Consider the following 12511-nt stretch of genomic DNA (forward strand, 5'->3'; position numbering starts at 1 on the left):
ATTCACTGTGAGTGTGGGTTGGGGGTGGGGAGCAGTGACTAAAAAGGGGCACAAGAGGGCTTGTGGGATCTGGTAGTGCTCTGTTTCATGATCTGGGTGCCAGATATGCTTAGTCTGTGAAAATTTAGCATCCTTATTAATGGTGAAATTTTCTATATGTATGTTATACTTCAATAAAAAAATTAAAAAAATAGGATAGATGATAGATACATAGATTATGAGCAGATGATAGAGATATAGATAAACAGATAGATTACAGATATACATAGATAGATAGCTATAGATAGATATACATACATACATAGATGATAATATACTGAATGAATCATCATTTGTGTCTTAGCTGGAGAGCCATCTTTAGAACAAAAAGACAAACTTGTTTTGACCACAAGATGGCAGCATTAGTTGCTTGGGAATCAAATTCCAGGGTGCTTCAGCACAAACATTTCAAGAACCAATTATGCAGTGGGTACATATGGACATAAAGACGGGAACAATAGACACTGGGGACTATAAGCGGGGAGGAAAAGGCTGAAAAATGACCTATTGGTTCCTGTGTTCACAACTTGGATGATGGATTCAATCGTACTGTACTCCAAACCTTAGCATCATGCAATACATCCATGTAACAAACATGCACATGTAGCCCCCAAATCGAAAATAAAAGTTGAAAAAAAAAAAAGCAACACATATGTGTGTTAGTAGAAGATAATTTAGAGATTTTATACTCTGACCTTCTTTAATTTTCCAGATTAAAAAAAAAATGCCATAGAAAGACTAGTTGCCCAAGGACACACTGCTAGTTAGAAGATAACCTAGGCTGAAAACCCCGATTTCTGGGCTTGCTCTGCCACACTTAAAAACTCCTATTTTCAGCTATGGTTCCTTTCTATCCCGCTGTGGAAGAGGAAGTTTATTAAGAAGAAGCACTCCTTCTTTTATAACTCCAGAAAACAGAAGTGTCAAACGGAATAGAAAATTCATGAGCAGAATTGGCAGTACTGACAGGCTGTAGCATGAAATTTCCTTATATGGACTTTTAAACACATCACATGGCCAATTCTGCCTGAGCTCACTTAAGCTTCTACTTCCTTAGATGTAAAAGATAGACCCTGTGACCTCTCTGGGTTTTGTTTGTTCTCTCTCTCTCTCTCCTTCTCTCTCTTTCTTGTTTTGGGTTCATCCATATTTCATCATATAATTTTGCTTTTTATTTTCTTCTAAGGCAAGAAGTACTGAAGCCAGTTCTCAAAAAATTGAGTGCCAGCTATGCACAAAGAAGGCATAGCACTGTCACCAGAGACCCTCGAAGATCAGAATCACAAGATGAGAAGGTCAAACTTAGCTTGATGTTTCCCTTTCCTCTGCTCTCTTTTGTAAAATTGCAATGCAGGGATTTTAATCTAAATCTTTTCTAAAGAACAGCTAAGCATTCCCTGGCATCACTTATATTTCATAAATGGCCAAGGTCATTCCTGACACCTAATAAGAAAACATGATTGTCAACTACTCTGCAGCCCACTGAGTCCAGACTCCAGCTACTCCCACTCTTACCCTTAGTCTTGCTTCTTGTCACCGACAAGCATAAAGGACACTGGCAGAAAAGCTTCTCAGAGGGAAAACACAGGCTACCAGAACTCTTGGTGGCTGAGAGAAAAGTTCTGGTTGATTTATTTTTCTGGGTAACCAAAAAAGGCTTCATTGTTTCAACTTTTGTGCTGAAAATCTTCTGTGTGCTCCTTCTATGTTAGGAAATAAGAGAACCTGGAGAACATAGTTGGAGCAGATGATTTCATGGATTTAGTCATTGTCTTGCACATCAATTACCATGTTCAAGGGATGAACATGGTAACTGAAATACAAGAGCTTTGGAAGTAGTCCAGTCCTTCATTTTACAAATTAGGGAACTGAGGCCCTGAGAAGGAAGTGAACTATTCAAGGTAAGGTCACATGAGTCATAAAGCTGGGAAGGCAGAGAACTAGCTCCAGTGTGAGCTTATATCTTCTAAAATTGGGAAGGAAAATAACCCCACTTAATTTGAAGGTCCTGGCTTGCTTAAATAGAAGTCATAAGTTTCCCTGTTCATCTAGTTCTTCTCTAAGTACCAGCCAGAATCCTACTGACAAAGTAAAAGATTGAAGTAGTTTTCTGAACCATTTGGGCTGAAACCCCATTGCATAGCTATAGCCTTTAAATATATGTGGTGTGGCTATAAAGCAGTGTGACCAGTTTCCACAAACCACAGAATAAAACTGGGCACACTACTATATATTCATACTGTATGCTTTGGATTTTCCATGAATACAGGGGACAGGAAATCCAGAAATAGCCCCCAAACTTGTTTTGAAACCAATTTCTACCTCCACCTTCAACAAACCTTTTGCAAAAGGCCACGAAGGAGAAGCACGTTGACTTAGTCATGACATCACATCTGTTATCTTTTCTCTTGTGCGTATTTCATTATTTACTGGTACTAATACCAAGGCAAGTGTCAAAATGGACAAATGAAAGCAGGGGTAATAAGGAGATGAAAAATGAAAAACAGTCTGTATCTCAAAGAAAGATGGTGAAATAAACATGCACAAGATAAAAGATAAGATAAGAAGAAATGTGATGGTATGGGTAAGTCAATTTTGTTTCTCCTTAGTAGCCTTTTGTAAAAGAACCTCAAGTGATTTGTGTGCATATTGAAGTTTGTGAGGCACTGATGTAGTAAAAATAACTCTGGATTCAGACTTGGAAAACCAGGTTTCTTTCCTTGCTTCTGCCACTTTGTGGTTTAATAAATTTATCCAAGTGACTTCCTTTCCCTGAGCTTCAGTTTTCTCATGAGTAAAATGAAAGATTCAACCAGAAGGCTTCTGAAGGTATTTAAGCCCCAAAGTTCTAGGATTCTAATTAGCAGTGAACACTTGACCTTGGATGCTTCCTTGTAAATATGAATAGCTCAACTTCCTTCAGATTAATGAAGTTTATGATTGAAAACCAGGTGGTAAAACATTGGTTTGTTGGATATTTCCAATTCCTCCTTTCAGATTGCCTCAACTCCACTGCCCTTCCAGGCATTCTGAGATGAGGTGTTCATGCTTGTCAACATTCCAGTTTTGCAAAGTGAGCCCGCATGAAACTACAGGAGAGGGTAGCTGTGCTGATGGTGGGAAGAAACCAACATCTGAGGCTTTCACCCCAGAGCTAGATTGAACAAAGGCAAATTCTCAAAGTAAAGAGAAATACAGACAAGTTCAGAAACTGATCCCAGTTCATCTGGCACTTCCTCTTCACAGGATCACTAAAGAATAAAGCATTAATTTTACCCTCAGTGTTGATTTTCCTCTTTCTGTTCTTCCATCTCTGAAATCAGGTCAAGTTGGCCCTACCACCATTTAACCATGGCAACAAGTTCCCATGTTTGGCCATGGCCTTATTTTTGTTTGCTTGTTTGTTTTTTAAATTATTTTATTTTAAATTTTGTGGGTACATAGTAGATGTATAGATTTATAGGGTATATGAGTTTTTTGATACAGGCATGCAATGTGAAATAAGCACATCATGGAGAATAGGGTATCCACAGATCCCACTTCTTGATGGAAGGAGTGACAATGAATTTGTGGCCATTTAAAAAAAACCCCTGTATTATCCAGGAGATAGATAGCACTGAAGGAACTCTCTTTATTCAATGCTAGATTGAAACATGTATACTGCCAGGGATTCCTTTTTCCCATCTAGCTTGGGGTTCACACAAGAAAGCAAGTTCAGCTCACATCATATCTTAGTTCACTGGATCTTAAAATTTTGGCCAAAAAGGAGAAAATAAGTGAGAACATAGAAAAAAAGTGTGTACACTCTCTCTCTGTCTCTCAATCTCTCTTTTTAAATGCCCTTTCCCCCTCTTTCTCCTTCTTGTTTTTCTAAGATCTAGATGAGCTAAACCACCCACTCTCTGTCTCCTTTCCCCTGAGCTGCACCCTGATCCTGCTCAAATTTTCAAGAGCTGTGGAATGGTGTCTTCCTGCACCAACCCACTGGGATCAGAAAGAATCAAAAAAGCAAACTATGCAGTAAAGAAGGGATCCAAGAGAGCCAAAAGAAAGCAAGGGTTTGTTTGCCTTAGACCAGTTCTATTTATATTTCCTATACTCCACCCTAGCAGGGTGGTCTAATTGTGTGGCTCTATGGACTCCAGAACTAAGCTTTATTTTTGATCCACACCAGAGCTCCTACTCTGAGCAGGAGGAGAGAATTTCAGTCCCGCATTTCTCTCCCTTTCCAGAGTTACTATGTGTGCCATTTAGCTAATATTTATTACTTATTCTGTGCCAAGCACTGTGCCAAATACTTTATAGCCATTATCCCATTTAAGCCTCACAGCAACTCTATGAGGTACATAAAATTATTCCTGATTACAGGTGAGAAAACCAAGACATGGTGAGCTGAAATAACTTGTTCTGGCTCACACTGTTAGTATAAAGTAGAACTTAGTTCAGAACCGAGGCAATCTGACCACAAAGCCTGTGGAAATCTCTCTGTATTTATCTCAGCTGAGCAAGAGGGACAATAGTATTTATCATAAAGCTATAAGAACAGTATATTTATCGTCAATAAGACTTTTGTTTAAGGGCTGCATGCAACTAACTGGTAAAAATAACCAGTATCGATAAAAGTAGATTTTTAAGAGAGGCCGGGTAATTATAATAATGACAGTTAACATTAACCAAAAGCTTAAAATGTGCCAGGAGCTAATGAAATATTTCACATATATTAATTTGTTAAATACAACAACCTAGGTCAGTAGTATCATTATTATATTTGATAATTGAGTAATATAGAGCATAGAGAAGGTAAGTAACTTGCCCACAATCAAACTCAAAGTAAAAGACACAGCAAGGATTTAAACACAGGCAGCTAAACTTGGAAGTAAATGCTCTTATATTATGCAATACTGCCTCTCTTGATTGCATCTGCTCTTGAAAGTTGAAATTATAGACACTATTAATCTTTCTGGGAAAATGAAGGTATATAGCCTACCCTAGAAGTGCATAGTATTAAACACCTAAGAACTATTTTGGTCAAGGTCTTGTATCCTCACTGACAAGAGTTTTGTTTTAATTTGCTTTTTTATTAGTCTAGTAACAGTACTTGGCATGTAGTGGATGCTCAATAAACAATTTCATGATGGTATTATTTTATTCACTTAATCATATTCTATGAGGTTCAGGATCATGTGAACCAGCAAGCTAAATCAAAACAAATCATTTCTTTTCTGCTTAAATACGGTGAACATCATCAGTGCATGAGGCTGTGTACTAAGCATTCGTGGAGACACAAGATATAAAATCAGTCATTGATAGCTCCCCAAAAGACCTCATCTTATTATTTCTTGTATGTTTGCAGCACTACTCTTTTCCTCTAGGAAGATTATCTTTTTATATCTGATCTCCTAATTCTGGAGTTCTTAGGTTGTCATAAATTAGGTTTCTTTTCTTTTCTTTTCTTTTCTTTTTTTTTTTTGAGACAGAGTTTCACTGTCATCACCCAGGCTAGAGTACAGTGGTGCAATCTTGGCTTATTGCAACCTCCGCCTCCCGGATTTGAGCGATTTTCTTGCCTCAGCCTCCCGAGTAGCTGGGACTACAGGCATGTGCCACGACGCCCGGCTATTTTTTGTATTTTTAGTAGAGATGGGGTTTCACCATGTTGGCCAGGCTGGTGTCGAACTTCTGACCTCAGGTGATCTACCCGCCTCGGCCTCCCAAAGTGTTGGGATTACAGGCGTGAGCCACTGCATCTGGCCCAGTTTTTTTTTTTTTGGTTTTCTTTACTCCTATCCCCACCACTTTTTAAGGTATGTTCCCTCCTATGTAGATGGCTCTCTGCCTTGCCATTTTCCACAGACTATGCCTGGGGAGTTGCAGCTGCCAACCAGTTTGTTAGAGGAGTGAGGACAGAAACCTAACATGGCTGCAGCTTGCCTTTTCTTTCATATGGTACTTTCAATGAATGCCAGCCCATCGGCCTATCACATCAAGTACAAATCTTTCTGATTTTTCAGTTCATTTATATCTGGCCCCACCCTAATTCACCAACCCCATTTCTCCCTGCTCCTATATAAAGATCTTCTGTCAGGCAGGCAGGCCTCTGTCACCAGAAATTACTTCATGCTCATTTCCACCCTCTTGTGATTGTTCACTCAATTTTTCCTTCTTCCTGCTACCACTAGCACTTGTACCAACTCAAGCTAACACTTGGTGGTACTCTTGTAATAAGCACTCATTATTTCATGTATCAACTTGGAGTTCCCAACTATATTGTCAATGCCGCTAAAATTCATGCTATCCTGCTGTAGCACCCTTGGTTCCTTTATGTCACCAACATCTACTATCCTCTCAATCCTAGCTTTTCATTTAAGTCAGCTGGTGTCTTTGTCTGGTGTAAGGTGTCTACTCCAGACTTACAAAATTGTTAATGAAAGGAAAGCATCACATATAGATTAAAAGAGAGGAAGGGTCTCAAATTAATAATCTAAACTCCTATGTCAAGTACCTAAAATAAGAACCAAATAAGCCTAGATTAAGTAAAAAGAAAGAAATAATGAAGAAGAGAAAAAAATGAAATTGGAAAAAAAATGGAAAAAAAGAAAAAAACAAAACCAAGAGCTGGTCCTTTAAAAAGATAAATAAGATGGACAAATGTGTACCAAGACTGACAAAAAAGAGAAAACATACAGATTACTAATATCAAGAATGAAATAGAAGATATCACTATAGACCCTGCAGAAATCAAAAGGATAATAAGGGAATAGTATGAAAAACCCTAGCACATAAATTTGGCCACTCAGACTAAATGGACCACTTTCCTGGAAAACATAAAGTACCACAATTTGCCTAATACAAAATATATCATTTGAAAAATCCCATAACTAGTAATAATATTGAATTATTATTTTTATAACTCCAAAAAAACTTCCAAACCCAGAAAGTTTTACAGGAGAATTATACCAAACTTTAAAGAAGAATTAACACATTTCCACATAATCTCTTCCAGAAAATAAAAGGAGTATTTTCCAATTCATTTTGCAAAAGTAAAACTACCCTGGTAACAAAATAAAACAAAGATTGTTTTTAAAAAAGAGAAAAGAAACAGAAAGAAAGAGGAAAAGGAAGAAAACTACAGACCATTATCTTTCATGAATATAGATGTAAAAGTCCTTTAAAATATTAACAAATAAGGCTGGGCACAATGGTTCATGCCTATAATTCTAACACATTGGGAGGCTGAGGCAGTTGGATCCCTTGTACTCAGGAGACAGCCTGACCAACATGGTGAAATTCTCTCTTTAGAGGAAAAAATATGAAAACTATCCAGGCATGGTGGCATGTGCCTGTAGTCCAGCTCCTCCAGAGCCTGAGGTGGGAGGATCACTTGACCCCAGGAGGTTGAGGCTGCAGTGAGCTGTGATCATGCCACTGCACTCCAGCCTGGGCAACAGAGCGAGACCCTGTCTCGAAAAACGAATGAACAAACAAACAAAAAGTTAACAAATAAAATTCAACAATGTAGAGAAAGAATTATACATCATGATCAGTGGGATTTACTCATGTTTTGATCATATGGGTAAACATAAAAGCCAGTATTATTGAACATTTTTGGTTTGTAACTCCTATTTTTTCCCTATATGATTTAAAAAGCAAGTAAATAAAATGATAATTATAAATCTATCTTAATGGGCACACAATTGTATAAAGATGCAATTCGTGACAATAACAACATAAAGGGGGCATTGAGCTATAAAGCAGCAGTGTGTGTGTGTGTGTGTTTAGATAAAGTCTCACTCTGTCGCCCAGGCTGGAGTACAATGGTATGATCAAAGCTCACTGTAGCCTGGAACTCCTGGGCTCAAGTGACCCTTCTGCCTCAGCCTCCCAAGTAACTGGGTTTATAGGCATGAGCCACCATGCCCAGCTTTTTATTTTTTGTAGAACGGGGTCTCCCTATGTTGCCCAAGCTGGTTTCAATTTCCTAGGCTCAAGTGATCTTCCTCACCAGCATTCCAAAGACAGCAGCTTTTTTAATACTACTGAAACTTAAGTTTTTGTTAATTCAAATCTGATTGCTATAGTTAAGGGGTTAATTACAATCCCCAGAGTGACTACAACAAAACAACTTAAAAAAATAGAGAAAAAGGAACAAGAAGGGAATCATAACACTAGGGGGAAAAAAACAGTGAATCACACACAAAAAAAGGCAGTAATGGAAGCACTGAAGAAAAAAAGTTATAAGAAATGTAAAAGACAAAGCAAAATTACAGAAGTAAGCCTTTCCTTGTCAGCGATTACTATAAATGTTAAGGGCTTAACTCTACAACTAAAAGATAAAATTGATAGAATGGATAAAAAACATGATCCTGTCTACATACGCTGTGTACAAGAGACTCATTTTAGATCCAAAAATTACTAATACATGCAACAGCTTGTATGTGTTATTTGTGCAGATAAATGTGGGAATACTTGAAGTGTGCCTCATCTTCTACCCCTCCTCACAAGACACCCAAATAACTTAAGCAGTCTCCCCACAAGGCTTTTACCCCACTCAACTCCACCCTATTCGCATTTAGATCTTGCATTTATGCTAAAGAGTCTACCTACCTACCTAGCAGGGATCAAAGCCATATCTTAAGGCTAGAATCTATGAATAGATTTTAGGTTTTAATATGAGGAAGAGACAGGGATAGGATTTGGAGTACTGGGGAAGGAGGAGTAGGGCAAAAGGACCTTTGCTACACCTATGATAAAATATACAATACACAGCCTGGGAAATAAAAAAAGGGCTCCTGGAATATGGTCGTACTTGTTTTTTCCTTTCTTTTCTTTTCTTTCTTTCTTTCTTTTTTTTTTTTTTTTTTTGCACTTGCCCACATAGCTTTACAAATACATCAAGGAATAGGCACCTGGCTCTTTTTTCTAGTCTAGAAATGCTGATTCTTGTCTTCTGAGAAATGAGTGACTTTCTCTTCTCGTAAACAATAAAGCAAAGCTCTGCAAATTATCTGAAAGACGGCAAGGTTCTCCCTTGATTAATCTTCTTATTTCCTCTTGTTCTTCTTACCAAATGTGGAAAGCATGTGGTGTGCTTCAGTTTCAAATGAGAGCTGCTGGCTTGGATTCATGAAAGATTTTTCTTGTTACTTATTTTTTGCTTGAAGGAGAGAATTTCAGTTAAATTTTTTCCAATATTTTATTATGAAATTTCAAAAGATATAGAAAATTTGAAAGAATTTTACAGTGAACATTTGTCTACCTATCACCTAGATTCTACAATATTCCATTGTATGGATGTACCACAGTTTATCACTTATTGAAGTATATTTGTGTTGTTTCCATTTTTTGGCAATTTTTCTTGTTACTTATTTCTTGTTTGAAGGAGAGGATTTTAGTTAAGTTTTTTCCAGTATTTTTCCTTTTTCCAATTTTTGGCAATTATTAATAGAACCTCTATAGACATTGATGCCCAGAGTTTTTATGTATTATTATTTAGTATTTTATTTCCAACTTTAAAAAAGCAAACTCTGCAATGATTAGTATATTAGTATCATCCATTACTCAGATTTTCAGCATTATTCCTAAAACTACATAAGAAATACAAATGGAAAAATGTAAGTCATAATTATTTAACAAAACAGCACTTCATCACAAAAGCTTGTAAAATTGCAAGAATGTCATTTTAAAATACTGGCACTTTAAGATAACGATAATCTCAAAACCCACAAAATTGTCAAATTTCCCTAAACTGCTAAGCAGAGAAGAAGCTGACTCTAATTAAAAAGTTTAAAGAAAAATCAAATTCAAATAAATTGAATACTTCATATTGAGATGCAAAGCTTAAATGTCTTCTTTCCTCACATCTATTTGATTTATAAAGAGGTAAACCGCACTATAGGAAAATATACCCTATTTTAAATCTGACATTGTCATTTTAAAAGCTGGCCAATTAATTAGAAATACTTTTAATGGAGAGTCTCAAGTTTCCTGAGCAATCCATATTTAGAGAAATGGGAAAAGACCTTTACAGCCAGCACTCTCAGTCTTCACTGGAAGTAGCATCAACAAAAAAGTATTCAGTATGGTGGTCTTGTATTTTAAGTTCATGCTTTTGGGAATACATTCTCCGCTCTTCTTCAATGTAGGAACTGCAAAATATAACTACCATTACATGGTAACGGGAGTGAAAGAATATAGAGTCCTCATGTAAAAATTAAAACATACTTTTCTATTAGTCCTTCAAAAATAGACTTTCAAAATGTTTGATTCTCATAACCCCTTGCTATGAGTAGCTTGGTTACTCTTCACTTTGTAAATATAAGTGGGTTATATGAAGTTTGTTATCAACTGATCAAGATTTGGGGATTCAGTTATGGATGAAAATGGTCTCAATTTAACTTTTATTACTCCCATGATGAGAAGCAGGGTGTCTAGATTAAACCTTTTTATCAGCTAACTATATGAAAAGATAAACACTGTAATAATTCATGTGATACAAAATGGGCAAAAGCCAAAGGCTAGCTTCCCCCCCCAGAAAGAAAAATTTCAGGCCTATGAAAAGGAAGGACAACAATATTAATTTTTAAAATTATATTTACTTAGAAGCATTTAGAATGTCAAACAAAACAGCTGCAACTTTTTGCAATTAAAAATTAGTATTTAGTAAACAAAATAACAGTTATTTTGTATAAGCTGCATCAGAGAGAACTGAAGATGAAAACACTGTCATCCCATATATAACTAATTTGTGCTGTGCACCAACATAAACCTGCTTTAAATTTCCATGCCAATTTGCAACCGCTGTGCTGTAACAGGCAAGATTAGTGGCTATTGAACATACCACCAGGACAGGGCTAGCTAACTACACATTTGGTAGTGTGCTAACTATACAAAAAAAGACACTGTATAGTTGTTAAATCTTACACAATCTTACATTTCAATTTTTTTTTTTTAATTTAAAAGGAGTGAATTGTATACAGGGAGGTTAAATGCTTTGCAGACAGAAAGAAAAAACTGCACTAGAACCAGCTTATTCATCATCATCTTCCTCCTCAACAATCATCCTCTTCATCTTCCTCCTCTTCATTCTTTTTCTTGCTTTTCTCAGCCCTGACGGCCTTCCTTTTTGCTGCATCAGGCTTTCCTTTAGCTCCGTGTGCAGCGAAATCCTTGTCATATTTTTCCTTCAGCTTTGCAGTCTTCCTTTCATATGGCTGCTTATCATCTGCAGCAGTGTTATTCCATATCTTTCCCAGTTTCTTTGCAACGTCACTAATGGATAGACTGCGATGTTATTTTTGATTTTTGGGCGGTACTCAGAACCGAACAAGACAAAGGCTCGAGAAGGCCTCTTGAGTGCATTGGGATCCTTGAACTTTTTTGTTTCCCCTTCAGGAGGGGTTTAGGTTTCATTTCTCTTCTGTAACGGGCCTCACCCGACTTTGCCACGTCTTCAAATTTTCCTTTCTGTTTTGCAGACAGGTTTCCACCTCTCTGAGCACTTCTTAGAAAACTCTGAGAAACTGACTGAATCTTCTGGGTGCTACTTTTTGTGCTCCTTCCTGGCAAGTTTGCACAAAGAATGCATATGATGACATTTTGCCTTTCAGCTTCTTAGGCTCTCCTTTGGCCATGTTTAGTTATTATTTCATCGGTAAGGCACAGAGTCGCCCAGTGCCCATCCAGCTCTCACTTGCCTGGGTGCTGTCTCTATGAAGCCAAATGTACTGCAATCCCATCTTATTTTTAACATCCCAAATTATTTAATATTGTTGTGGTGGGATTTTTAAAAATCAGTGGCTGTCTAGAATTCTACATAGATTAATTTATTTGTTCACTATGGAAGATTATATTTTCCAAGGATAGAGGTGACCATATCTCTTATCCCATATCCCACATGCTCTTTTGCCGTGTGACCTTGCCACTCCCCTATCAAGAGGTGCAGTCTAATTCTTTTCCCCTTGAATTTGGGCTGGCCTTAGTGACTTGTATTAATCAATAGAATGTGGTAGAAGTGACACTGCATGGATTCTGAGGCTAGGTCAGATACTGAGGCACAAAAGGCAATACAGCTTCCACCTGGTTCTCTTGGAATGCTCACTTCTGAACATTTCCATTTGTAGGTACTATGGTCAACAGTCTTCACTAAGCAGTCTTTGAGTTATCCCAGTTCATATGCCAGATATGTGAGTGAAGATGCTACCAGAGGCTTCCAGCCCACCATATTTGAGTCATCCCCAGCTATTCAAGACATTTCAGCCAAGGTCTCAGATACCATACAGCAGAGACAAGTTATTCTTGCTGCTTACTTAGGTTTTTGTGTGAACAGAAGTTTTCATTTCTCTGGAGTAAATACCCAGGAATGTGTTTAAAAAGAAAATTTCAACAAATTAGCGTAAAGATCTAATTGGATTTTGTTAGCAATTCACGAATTAGGGAACTTCTTCTATTTTTTTTTTTTTTTTTTTAAGACAGG

The 12511-nt window shown here is 37.2% G+C and overlaps 1 pseudogene; it reads right to left on the bottom strand.

Annotated features, from left to right (window-relative positions):
• Positions 1 to 11087: 11087 nt before the first annotated feature.
• Positions 11088 to 11669, bottom strand: LOC140710695 (high mobility group protein B1 pseudogene; annotated as a pseudogene).
• Between the last annotated feature and the right edge of the window lie 842 nt (positions 11670 to 12511).

Source organism: Chlorocebus sabaeus, chromosome X (genome assembly GCF_047675955.1).
Source record: "Chlorocebus sabaeus isolate Y175 chromosome X, mChlSab1.0.hap1, whole genome shotgun sequence".
Classification (NCBI taxonomy): domain Eukaryota; kingdom Metazoa; phylum Chordata; class Mammalia; order Primates; family Cercopithecidae; genus Chlorocebus; species Chlorocebus sabaeus.